Source organism: Haemaphysalis longicornis, unplaced genomic scaffold, assembly GCF_048455015.1.
Source record: "Haemaphysalis longicornis isolate Haplotype H1 unplaced genomic scaffold, Haemaphysalis longicornis Haplotype H1 scaffold_12, whole genome shotgun sequence".
Lineage (NCBI taxonomy): Eukaryota > Metazoa > Arthropoda > Arachnida > Ixodida > Ixodidae > Haemaphysalis > Haemaphysalis longicornis.
In genome coordinates this window covers 48132309-48145934 of record NW_027526225.1, presented here as the reverse complement: position 1 = coordinate 48145934, position 13626 = coordinate 48132309, and the positions used below count along the sequence as shown (strand labels likewise).

The following is a 13626-nucleotide window of genomic DNA, read 5'->3' as shown; positions in this document are numbered from 1 at the left end:
TGAAACTGATTCTGGTAATGTTTACAGGACAACACTGAAGTGGCATATTCGGGTCCACCCGGCCACATCTCCCCTCAGTTGCCTGCCTCATGCTACAATCTGGCCAGCACCAGGCCCTTGCTTCCCAATAGTCAAGATTCGTTATACTACGTGTGCAAAGAGCGACAGAGACCGAACACGAGATAGAAGCTGCTTCTGCTAATATCAACAGGTTTGTTGTATTGCCAGGCATAATCCTACCTTAAAATCCATTTTCCGTACTGCTGAATGCTGCTGCCCTGCCACCTGTACCTTTTTTAACCGGTATGTGCTTCGTGTAAGAGGCAGTGTGCACAGCATGAGGTTTCGATCGCATGCTGTACGTAAGGCAACCGTTTCTGTGTATGGGCATGTTGCGACGTCACGGATAAAGCGCCGTAATTTAAGGTGACTCATGACAAAAAACAACAAAAATTCTCAAATTGCCGCGAACGGAAACCCAATGACAATCAGTACGAGAAGCATCTCAGCAATGCAGACAAAGCCACTCAGCGTGCTACCAGAAACAAAAAAACTAGATAAACTCAATCCATCACCGATACGGTAGCTTAGATAGAACAAATGATGCAGCACATGTCCTACAAGGTTAACGAAATAATATGACGTTTTGATACGCAGAAAAAGGAAACACGGTACCTAAGGGAGGCCACCTGACGCGAATGAAAAGGTACGGGGTTCCAAAACTAGACTCAGTTGCGGGAGCCCGTGCATGACCTTAAATAAAGCAGTCGACTCCTCAATCTCTTTTTGGCGGTATTCCAGTAAATCGCAACAAAAACCTTCTGCAGAATTTGAACAGTCTGGCACCTACTCTAGACGTCCCCCCCTTGAAACTAAGCGGCGTCACTGCTGGTTATTGGCTGCTCGCAAGACCAGAAAATATTCCATGGATCATTGTTCTATATAGCAGGTAGACCGACAGAGACACATGCCTCGCGAACCACCAAAAACTGCAGGAAGCCAAGCAAACTGAATACATCTTTGAAAAAATGGCCAAACAAAAGAGACAACTGCTTGGAACAACCAAAAAATGGCCTTTGAAAAGTTCTCGTTTTGCTTGTGGTGCATGGGTTCAAATTCTGCTAAAGAAAAACACTGAGGATGACCTATTCCGGAAATCAAATGAACTGCATCGCCTTACGCAACACCTTTTCTGTAGTGATAATATGCTATGACTGTTTTTCCAGGCCCATTATCTGATTTCATGAGGACACTCAATCTGGGTTCATGTTTCATAACCTTCACCTGCCATTCAGCGAAATCAAAAGTAAATTTAGTGAGAATGTTTTTTAACTACTTAAAATGGCGATTTTGACATTTCATTTTTAGAGACTTCGTACTGCAATTAATGAAAAATGTACAGGTCCGCGAATAAGTCCGCGAATAAGGTCCGCAGCACGGCAGTCGTGGCCAAATCCTGTCGGTGCACTGCGCAGGAGCCTCGTTGGGAACCACCATTGTGGTTTAATGTGTATTCGCACCATTCAGTTTCTAGTAAGTATGCTAGAGAGGAAACTGTGCCTGGAAATTTGTGTCGTCCTGGAAGATTATGAAGAGTACAACTTCTGGCTTGGGCATGACATGACATTTGAAGTTTAAACAATTCTTATTTGTTTTATTCGATGCATTGATATGTCAATGCATCATTTTTAAAGCAGAGACAACCCCTCTAACAGGCTGTTATTAAAACTAATGCGATTTATTTTCATATTTCTTAGCTTAATTTAGCTTGTTTTATTTGGCGCATATAATAACGGGCGCTTTCTGAACTTTTGTAGCACTGGGATTGGATTTACGACAGCTAAAACATTTTTATCCATGCTAATGGGAAAATTAATGCGAGCGTGTGGCATAATTGAGCCAGATTGCTACACAGGTGGCCCTAATTTGAGCAGCATAGACGCTAGCGCCACAGAGATTCATTGTTTGGGCATAGATGCACGACTTCAGCAATGTACTCACTCTTATTGTTTGTTTCGCAGTTCGCTGTACTCCTCACACGACTTTCCGCTGAGTCGCCACCGGTGAGGATAAGCACTAGTGTACCTCGTTGTGCAGCAACGACATTGCTGTTCGGCGGCAACGGACTCCCGTCGCCTGCCGTCCGCTTGTATCCAGAAAGCCTTATCGTCCGTTAAGGGAACGGGCCCGGTCTCCTCCTAAGCACCCCCCCCCCCCCCCCCGGGGGCAAATACCCTCGTTCATGGTCACCCAGCCTCAACGTCACTCTTCTCATGCCCGGCGGACCCACGACTGCCTTTATAAGTAGCGACCTGCCCATCGCTGCCGGCGACAATGGGAGCCAGCGCGCCAAAAACCTGCCGTGTAGGGAAGGCGCGCTCCGTCATGTGGGGCTAAGTTTAATCCCGAAACTCCCTGGCTTCGCTTCGCCCGCAGTGCGGCCTGCGACTGGTCCTCTAAAATGCAGCGGTCGTATTAATTAATGCCGATTGTGCCGATCTACCTATAATACTGGCCCGCACCAAGAATTCAAGTTCAAGTCTAGCCCTGTTTCTTAGCTATGCAAGTGCCAACGTACACAAGTTAACCACGCTGCTACCATATGCCCCTGCACGACTAGCGCTCTTTAGTTTCAAACATTTTTGTTCATTTAAGCATGCAGAAACTTTGTCGACTTCGCTTTACGGCGAGAAGCTTTCTTCCGACGCGAAGCGCGTCTATGCACGGGCAAAAGTTTACAGGGGATGCTGGAATTTGTATAAACACCCATACAGCACACAATGTGCGTGGAAGCGCCGTATTTCTTGTGAGAAGACGATGTTTTTCAGCGAAGGGAGCACCAATGGACGGCATTGTTTTCAGCGGCGCTGAAGCGTCTTCGCCATAATTGGAGCTCCACATTTGTAAAAGCTCCGGCGTAGTGGCTTAGATGCCCAATAAATGGCAAAGTTCAGTATGGTAGACGTTCCACGTCAGTATTTGCGGGGAGAACCATTTATCATCAAAATATCTTCTTGAGCCACTGCCCCCGTAACTAAGGATTGGGAACATTGTATAACGAAACTGCCTTTTCTGTGCGCCTGCCGGGCGTGCTGAGCTGTACACGAACAATACCATCGCGTAGGATAGGTTAATTGAATGTACGATGCAAAACAATTGCCGGATCTTTCGGCACATTCATTCGCAAACGCGTTTCTTTCTTGTTTTGTCGCCGATCGTAGCCTAGGTCGACTATAATAACCTACGATCATTATGATGGAACAGCGTAAACTTAACGGGGCGAGAGGAGGACAAAACGCGAGAGCTCGTGTTAGTCCTTCTCTCACCCTGATTCCACAGTCCCATCACAATAAATGCATACCAACTAGCCCAGTTCTCGACCTTGTTATAACCTACATCATCGGCATCACACTCTCTGCAGCTACGTTTTCAAGAATTACTATTCATGCTGCTGCTACACTGCCTCAAAAGCTAAGTACCAAGGCTACGCGAGAAATTTCCGACGGGCGGTAGTTTCTAACGAGGATAGTCTTTCTTGGGCTACTTAAATGCAGAAATTTTGGTCTGTCTGTATGCCTGTCGGTCTGTCGAAGGACAATTTATTAAAACTAGTTATAACTAGGACCCGCTGTAGTTAGCTACTGTTGCCAAAGCACAGGATATACACAATGTGCTATAGAGGAAACAAAGTGAACATCACGCAAGTTAACACCACCGAAGGCTCTTTACAATAATGCCCACGGCGCAATGTCCAGACACCAGAGCTAAAGCGTGGGAGGCAACATCAAAACGGTAACCGTTCTCAAGTTCTACTCCGTACTTATATATGTGACCGTACACAGAGGCATGCTCAGCCGGGCTGCCTAAACTCCGCCCTCACCTCTGAACGTACAACTCCCTTCCCTAGACAACACGCAACTGTTACACCTTATTAATAAGGCACAATACACCATTGCACGGTGTTAATGGCGACCTTGATGAAGCGAGTCGACCAACGCTGGGGGAAATATTCTTGCCCCAACGCCGCCAGCTAATGGTGCAGGTGCTCTATGGCCATTCTAAGAACGCGCCACAACCGGGGTTCTTGGCACGCTAAGGGCGTGCCTGCAAGGCGACTTCGCATCGCTGGCGCCAAACAACCACAGCAGCCACACACAGCAGAAAGCTGACGAGCGGATCTCTCGATTTCGTGTGGACTCCCAGCCTAAGCTCAAACATCCTGCTGCGTAGAACCCCGTATGAAGAGGCCTGAATCTCGCCTTGACCAGGCAGCGGTAAGCCGCGGATCGAAGGAAACGACGCCACGCGATACAGAAGGGGGCCCAGGCATAGGGCAAAGAGCGAGGGGGACCAGGGACAACCCTGACTGATCGCGCGCGTGACTGTGAAGCGCTCACTGAGGCGGCCATTAACAAGTAGCCGAGCAGTCACGTTCGAGTAAGCTAGCTTATGGCAAATTAGATACTCCGACGGGAAACCGTAGAGACCTAAGACAAGGAGTATGTGCCGGCGCTCCACTATATAAAAACTTTCGCCTGGTCAACCGATATGAAGCAACCAGAAATGCTGTTTTTCGACGCGAAGTCAAATAGGTCGCGGGTCAGGGCTAAGGAGGAAAATATTGACCGTCCTGGCACGCTGCAAGTTTGCGCGCTGTTTAGATGTGCATGAGTACGTGGTTTATTCAGCAGGCTAGAATGAAAGCGACAATCTTATAATCAGTGTTGAGGAGCGTGTTTGGTCTTTAGGCAGCCGGGTGCGAAGGGTTCTCTCCAGGTTCCCTTCACCATTGCGTTCAAGAGTTCCCTTCACCATTGCGTTCACCATTCACCATCGCGAGACGCGCACCCGCAACAACGAATGAAATATCTTGTAAAACGTTGCGGGGATCCCCGCAAGGTTTTAAAAAAACCCTCACCGCATCTGTGCCGTCAGGCTCCGGAGCTGACGGACCGTTTAGAGATCTGACGCAGTCTTACACCTCCTTTGTCGAAACCGGCGCACATAGCCTGCGCGCCATTTCATTGGGTACCTGTGGCAGCGCCCCAAAAAACGTCGCTAGGCGTTCCTCACAGAACTCTTCTTGCAACGTATTCTCTGAAAAGAGGAGGGGAGAAAAACCTCACAAATGTCTTGGTGTTACCCCTTTTGGAGCCGTCCGTTTGTGACTATTCAACCACCCGGACAAAGTGATACGTAAGCTGCGCAATATGCTTGTATACCCGCAGTCAAATCTAAACCTCGAAGTCCTGTGGCAATTTTTATTCATGTCAACATTGTTGAACAAGAACAAGATATTACGCAAATACAATGCACAAAATGAATACATATGTGATATTTTCAGTGTTCCTTTAATAAAACATTCATCGAGCCTTGCTTTTTGCAATCGCCAATGAAATACTACATCAACTGCAGAACACAGTTTCCTGCTGGTGCCCGCGCTCCTTGCGGCATTCAAGAAATCATACAGCAAGAGCACCTAAAGGTTCCAATAGATAGGTTTCATGTTCTGTTTAGAACGCTCGTGGAGTAGGGCACCCTAGTACTATAAACGTTGTAGTAGGGTGCGTCCATTCACGCGCGTCTCCGTCGTACGGCAGCGCTCGCATCGAGGCACCCGACTTGGAGCAGTGCAACGCGGCAAATTTAAATTGACTTGAGCAAACCTTCAGCGTGTTAGGAGGAACAAGACGGGAGAGGAAAAGCGTGAGAGGTGAGCGGGAAATGAGAAGTGAGGCATTTAAACTGCAGAGTCGCCAGTCAGCTACCTTCTTTCGTCGACATTTGCAACGAAAGGAACGGATACGCAGCCATTTTTGTTGTTATTGTTGTTATACTTGTGCTATGTGAAGTAAGGGAATTGGAATTAACCGCACGCCTAGTTCTTCCTATTTTCCCTTTTTCTTTTGATGCACTATATGAAACAGTGCGGCCAAAGTGCCTTTTCGAGTTCATTTTTTCCGTTGCGTGCTACAGAAGAAAATGCGCTGAATTTTTCTTCTTTTTTAATCTTTCGCATGTACGCACGCTATCAAACGCGTGGAATTCCATGGAACGCGATAGCGAAGTGTAAGCAGCTGTGGACAGTTTTTTGCGGACGATATCAGGGTGGGTGCGCGTTCGGTGGACGCCGGACGGTTGCACGCTTTTTCCAGCCTAGCCAAGTAAGAATTTCGCTGTTGAGAACTTTTATATGAGCACACCGCCGATACCACGGAAGGTGTGCACTTTCTGCAGTGTGAATCAGCAAAGAATGAGCCCGACAGACCGAGAGAAAGACGAAATAACAGAGACAGCAGGTTGAGCACACGCCTCTACAGAGGAGAAATGGGGTTAAATGCAGTGGTGTCGGAAGAACTAAAAAGAACCAAACAAGCAATAATAAATTGGGCACGCGGAATCGGCCAGCATGGACATGTCGCGAGCGGAACGCATAAAAGGGCACCTTAGCGGCCATCCCGCAAGTGGATGTGGATGCACGGCTGCGGCAATCTACTCACCATTATTGTTCGTAACGCAGGTCACTCCCCTTTCCGTTCAACCTTGAAAATGCTTCAGGTCAATCGCCGACTGCATTGTCCAACTTCCATTCCCAGGAACTTCTCTTGATTATTTCTGTTTCGTATTTTGCTATTATGTGGTGACATTTAGGTAAACGCAGTGTTCAATGAGGAAATACTGCGATTAGTAAGCGAAACTAATGAGCGCTCCATCAGTATAGAGACAAATCAAACGAACACGGATTGAAGACGGGCCAGTTGGTACTTAACTGAGTTATAAAACAACGCGGTAAGCGAGAGTGTGTTCTCTTTCGGGAGTCTTGTTTTCCGAGCGGTTTCATAACTCAGAAAACCAACCAACTTGCCAAAGGCAATCGGTAAACTTAAGTTCGCTAATGAATCACTCGTCGCTTGTCTTTCTGCCATCATTTCCCTTCTAGAATCTGTTCAGAAGCAGGCTGCTACTCTGGGAAGTGTTCAGCGTGACGTAGCGTCTGCACGCGCCCAACAACTCATTGTCCCCGCAATGAAGTATCCACTCTGAAATAACCAACAACTGATTGTCGCCGCAATGAAATAACCACTCTACGAGATACCCAGGACTTCTTCGGATGCGACAATCTTGTGTTTGTCGGCTTCGCAAATACGAACCTGGAAAAAACGTCGGTTTAAAATCGCCGCAGAAAATATTGCGCGCGCGCATAGGATACGCCAATATTCTCCGGCTAAGCAGAGGCCCAATGTTGTCACACTTGCTTCCTTTCACGCCCACAACGTTTTCTACTCAAAAAGACGCTTTATTAGCAAAAAGGAATGTGTATAAAAGCTGTAAGAATGACACAAAGTACGTTAGCTTATCTTTGGTATGTTGGTCTGCACAAAGCGCAAGCAATGTCCAAGTTACATTTGTTCTTTTGTTTAGTTTTAAAAACAGAGTAAAAAGACTATCATGTACTCTACTACCAGAGCGCTCTAGTTTTCTGACCCGTTCTCTCCCACTATGCTGATGGATCCATGCGTTTTCTTTTGTTGTCTTGAAGGCTTTATAAATGCAATACGTCAATTTGTCATTTTTTAACAGCGCCACAGTGACAGCACGTCACTTTTTTCATTTCATTTCACCTAAACGATCAATAAGCCGAAATATTGTCATCCATATTCCAAATTTGCGGCATGTGACTGCCGAGACTTATGGTCTTCCCGGGCCCGAGAAAATGCGTGCTACTCGGCCCGTGCCTGGCCCACGGGCCGGGCCGCGTTCGGGCTTTCGGGCCGCGCCGGGCCCGTGCAGTCCACTAACTATAGCACTGCATGGGCCGCAATTTTTAGACCCGGCCCGAACCTGCCCGATAGACACGTCCAGAGCCTGGGCCCGGCCCCGGCAAACTTCTAGGATGTCAGACCGAGCCCGGCAGAGTTCAATAAATAATCCCGAGCTCGCCAGACTGTTAAATGTCATCCCTAGTCCGACAGGCTATAAACATTTTAAATTTCCGTTAAACTTGGACCAAACTTTGTACAACTTAAATATCCTCACTCAGAAACTGTGTTTTCGGTAGTCGTAGAACTTCATTTGCCACTTCATTGGCCAGTCTTCGAAATGTAGGCACACCGAGGGCAGTTTATTCATTCCGAGCAAGCGGGTATTTTTTTGATATTGCAATTCTTCAGCAGATATTACAGCTTTCGCTGTTCTACTACTTGCTGAAATTTGAGCGGAATATGCGTCCGGTTTCACCGCTTGATTTTTTTCTTTCCCTCTGGTTACGTTGCCAGCATTATTTTATCGGCGCTTTTGTTCTTTATTGCCTTTATTCATGGTTTTAAAAAAATGCTTCATAAAATAAATCATGGGCTCTCCTTCAAAAATTGTACCTACAAACTCCGCACGCAGTGCAAAGTCAGGGTCACATTTGTTCTGTTTGTTTTTGTTTGAAAAGCAAAGAGAAAAGACAAACATGTTGTACTCTGTGGCTGCAGTGCTGTCGTTTTCTGGCCCACTCTCTCCCACTATCTTGATAGATCCCAGACATTTTTTTATTTATGTAAAGGCTTTCTAAGCGCAATCGTATTTTTATCATATCTGTTAACAGTGCCGTAATGAATTTCCACTTCACTTCTTTTTGTTTCTCAGCTAACCTAAAAGATCAACAAAAATATTTTTGTTGTCAACAATTAATAATTTGCGGTACAGGATTGACGGACCTCAGGGACGGCCCGGGTGGCTCGGGCTGGCACGGCCCGAAAAAATTTTGGCTCAAGCCCTAGCCGGTCCTGGGCTCAACAAAATGCGTGCTACCTGGCCCGAGCCCAGCACGCGAGTGCACTATGCCAGACAACCTAGCTACGGCACCGCACCCAACTGTCCTAGTGCTGTGCTCTTGCGGTGTGCTGCTTTGTCGTGTGCTGTTTTGTCGGCGTGCTCTTTTGTCGCGTGCGCTTCTGTAGCTGTCCTATTCTGTCGCTGTGCTTTTCTGTCCTGTGCGCTTTTGACGCTGTGCCCTTCTGACGCTGTGCTGTTTTGTCGCGTGCCCTTTTGACGCCGAGCTGTTATGGTGGTGCTCTTCTGTTGCGTACCCTTTCGTCGCGTGCTGTTCTGTCGGTATACCAATTAATTGATGTTCGACCACGTGCGGCCGTTTGTAACAATTGCTTTCAATACGACCTTCACACAGTTAACCACTAGAGTGTGGCTATTTTACGTTATATGGGCCTGAGCACTCCTGCATAATCACTACCATTCTCCCGCGCAGGCAAGACTCCACTGAACACGCACAAGTTTGCTCAAGCGCGGTCACACAGAGCCATGCCATCAACTGGTTTGGAAATATGTATCTACTTATCAGTAGCATCAGATACGTCGCTACGATGGACGCATCAGCAATAACACATCTGATCTCCGCTCGCTAGCTTCACCATGCGTGCCGTGCCCAACACGTGGCCTTTCTCAGAAATTGACCACCAAGTACCATGGTCCCTTTTGGGTTATTGAGCGCATATCGAATGGTCACTTACACGATCTAAGCCGCTACGTGTAGCCAAGATTTTCAAAACACGGGTCGCGAGATTGTTCATAGTCAAAGATGAAACCCCCACTACGATCCTCTAGTTTTATTGCACGTTCATTCAACGGATGCCTGCTTCTGGAGGACGGGCAATTGTAGAAAACAATATTTTATCTATTTATTTATTTACACATACATACTGCAGCTCAATTGGGCTCTCGCAGGAGGGGGTAGGTACATAGAATGCAAAACACACTTTTCTCCACAGAATAACACAGGTAAAACACAACACATATAAACGCACTTATTCATAATGCTTAGACATAATAGATAATATCTACAACAAGACATTCAAATTATGCAAAAGTTACAGAACACACGCCATTTAAATTTTGCCAAAAAGTTTTCCCAGGGCAATGACCTAATTGCACCTGGTAGAAGATTCCATTTTGCCATTCTTCGGGGGAAGAAGCTGTACTCAGATGTATTAGTATGCGGATAAAAATTTGAAAGGTTATGTTTGTGGCTATTTCTAGTAGATTCAAGTTTATACGGCGACAAAGAACTGGTGTGTAATGATTAGCAAGGAGTATTCGTAAGAATATGCAACATTCTAAGACGTTCGCGGTCTTGAATCTCGGGCAGTGGTTCTAATTCTAGTGTACCAAGGTGGGATGATGGCGAAAAGCTCCAATCGGAACGGCGGAAAATACAACGAATTGATTTCTTCTGAGAAGATTAAAGCGTGTTTATTCCAGATACTTTATCAGGGTTCCAGATGGTACAGTCTTAGTCTAAGGTGGATCGATGGACGTTTTATATGCTAGCAGTTTTGTTTCGAGTAAAGCTTCTCGCAATGTACGATTTAGGTAGCATGTATATTCAGTGCATGTATATTCAAGTCATGTATATGCAATACATGTACATGCACGTATAATCAATGTTATTTGACCACGACAATGTAGGTGTGCAGAGGACGCCCAGGTACGTATGTGAGCTAACATGAGCTAATATGAGCTAACACCACAGCACAGGACGTCGCAGATACCTTAGAAACATTTGCCCACCTCCATAGGCGCCTAGCACGTTTCCCCAGAAGCGGGGAGAAACACGGCTGCCAAGGGTTATGCGCGTGAGAACACGTTCGCTTGTACGTTCGCGCGCTTTCCTCCCAAAATAAACCTCAAGGACTGCCTATTACCATTACTGCTATCACAGTTACAAGCAATCGAAACTCTTGCACAATACGTAGCTATCGCATGCGTGTCACTCGGACATATTAGAATTTTCTTTTTTGTTGAGCTCGTCTCAAAACATCAGTGAAAAAAAAACCCACATACCGGGTTGGTCGTCCTCCTCAAAGTACTCTATGTAAAATATTCCGCACTTGTTCTCTTCGTTATAGACTAACAGGCTGTCTGTCTCTAAATACTCTATGTATTGGGCTGAAAAAAAGGAACGTTAAGTGAAAGTGAAATGCAACTCATTGTTCCCAAAGCCGGAGTACACACGAATATCCCTTCTCTTCCTTATATACCTCTCGGATTATAAGGAACGTGCACGAAAATTCTGAATTGCTCACTAGTCCTAACGAAACACTTGTGCTTCTAACAGAACATTCACTGTTAGTGCTGACAAAGGCGTACAATAAACAGCAAGGCTAATACTCAAATTGGGAGTTCAAAATGAATGGCCCTTATAGCGTTCGTATTTAAATGAGAACTCAGCGCAAAAACAGACGCCTAAGGCAAAAAACATAGCGGTTCCGCAACGCCAAAAATTTAGTAAAACCATAATAAAGGCAATATGTCCGCTGAGTTGTGTGCTGTCCAGGCATCTGAATGTTGTGGCTGATTGCATATATTGTCCCTATTTCACGCAGTATACGCAACCTCATCGCAAACAGCATATACTGCCACCCTGTCAAAAATACTTACAAGAATGAATTGTGATTCATGACTCCTACTGCGCCCAACGACAGATGTCATGATGATCACAGCTTCAGAAAATTAAAAAAAGGAATACATTTTCTGCTTTATCGAATGGTTACAAAATGCACTGACGATTACTATACTCCCTAATACGAAATTTCGGTGCTGCGCGAGCAATCGAACGTCTTGTCGGTCACGGCGCATATCTGCTGCGTCTCAGGAACTGATCCCGTGAACAGGGTACGCGCGGCAGGTGTGGGTGGGGGGAGTGATTCAGTTATACTCAGTGACAACTTAAGAACGGCACCGGAAGTTGCCGCTGTGCCTTATCACCGTAGCCGGATGTTTCTCCGCGCGACGCAAGTAGGGCGTTACTGGGAAAATTTTGAACATGGCTCGAGCCAATCCCGTGATTTTTTTGGACTTAATATGCTTATAAACGTCTCCAGTGACGACAAACAAACTGCGTGAGACAAAGCAGACGATACACGCATTCATAGCAAACCCCTTTCAAAACGCGCGCGCACTGACGTCACGGGTCCGCCGCTTTTGAGGAGTGATACACTAGATGAGGTGGTGCCGTTCTTGAGTTGTAACCGAGTATAGGAAGGGAAGGACGAAAAAAGAAAAAAGGACTGGGGAGATTATTGAACTCAACGGGGAGTTCACACTTATCCAACCCAGTCCGGGTGGGGGGGAACGGATCGGCGGTTGAGCGTGTTTCCAAACGCTTCGCTGCAGAGCAGCTACGTGACATGTGTGATGTCACTGCGCGCGCTATCCTTTTGAGTGGCTGCTAATACAAGCCCACCGTTTAAGCTCATTGGCCTCGATGTAGATTAATGAGTACTTGCGCTGACCGCTTGGTTTCGAGTCCCACTAGGTCTCGTTGCTGGTTTTCTCCTATTGCTTAGCTGTTTTCTAAACATAATTTTGTGTAAACTCAAATCTACGCGTTGTTTACGTTAATAATGGTGATTTGGTACGTTTTAGGTAGCTTTAGGCTTGGGGCGCAGCAAATGACCACCTTAAATTCTCGTTCTCCATCGCGAGAACAGACATGTCACGTGGGTGCTCTGTGCTGCGAAGCGTTTGGAAATACGCGTCCTGGGGAAGGGGAGTTGGGTTTTGAAAGCATATAAAAAGACAGAAAGAGGGAAGAAAAGGGAATTGAGAGGGATAATGAATGAATGAATATGCTTTGTTTAAAGGAGGCATGGAGCCCTTTGAGGAGAAGGAGGTAAGTCGGCAGGGGATGAAGAGGGATACCACTAAAGTTTATTGTGTGATCATAGGTCCTTTCGTGGGGGTCTTCGTTCTTGTGGGCAGCCTAAGAAAACAAATGGTCAGGCCCGCTCTATACTGCTTTGTAGAGACCACTCTCTAGTGCATATCGCCATATTGCTTCGAGTAAGGTTGCGGTACTCCGGAGTAGCTGTAAGTGCACGTGTGCGTCAGATGGAGGTGGCCACTTATCAAGCAGGGCGGCTCTGCCCTTGTCGAATGTCGTACAGTGCCATATTAAGTTGCACAGGTTAGGCGTTGTAACCTGCCCACAAACGGCACACGTGTGTGCCGATGTGAGGGAGGTGGCGCCGTTATACCATTTTCGGGTTACGTCAGGGTGTACGCCGCTTTTGCGTAGGCCTTGTTAATAAAACTTTCTTCCTGCCGTCGGAGGGGGATTCCAGCAGGCAGGAAGCCCTGAGGGGTAATGTCTTAGAGCCGCTCACGGCTTTCTTGTTGCAAGAATTTATGGTGCAAATACCATGTTACTGAAGTAGGCGCCGGCGGAGGGTCGGAAATCATGGGAGGAGATCTTAGGAGGCACTCCCTTGCAGCGTCGTGGGCTTGCTGATATCCATTTGTTCCAATCGTGTGACCAGGTGGCCGTGTGACCGTGTGACGCCTCTACGCCGATGACTCGTTCATCTGCTGGTCGAGATCGGCGTCTTCTTCTTGAGGCGCGTCGAGAGCCCTTGCTCTAAGGGGTCTTGGAGGAAGCTTGGAGTCCATTCTTCTGGTGTCCTTTGAAGTGCCCTCTTCAGACGCCTTTCCAGCCACGACGTCGCGGTGTTCCAATGTTAAAGGAATCGCAGCGCCAACGGCTGCGTCGGCAGCGACGGCAGTGGCTGTTGCTGCTGCGCTCGTGGCAGAACACCGTCGGAGTGCTACGACTAAGCGCTGGCG

At 46.9% G+C, this 13626-nt stretch overlaps 1 long non-coding RNA gene across 4 annotated transcripts in view; it reads right to left on the bottom strand.

The window, feature by feature from the left end:
• Positions 1-13626, bottom strand: part of LOC144162613 (uncharacterized) — an 86565-nt gene that overhangs the window by 15067 nt on the left and 57872 nt on the right. For all 4 annotated transcript variants that reach the window (XR_013320721.1, XR_013320723.1, XR_013320722.1 and 1 more), the window contains one exon: positions 10846-10950. This is a non-coding gene — a long non-coding RNA (uncharacterized LOC144162613). The remainder of the gene's footprint in view (positions 1-10845; positions 10951-13626) is intronic.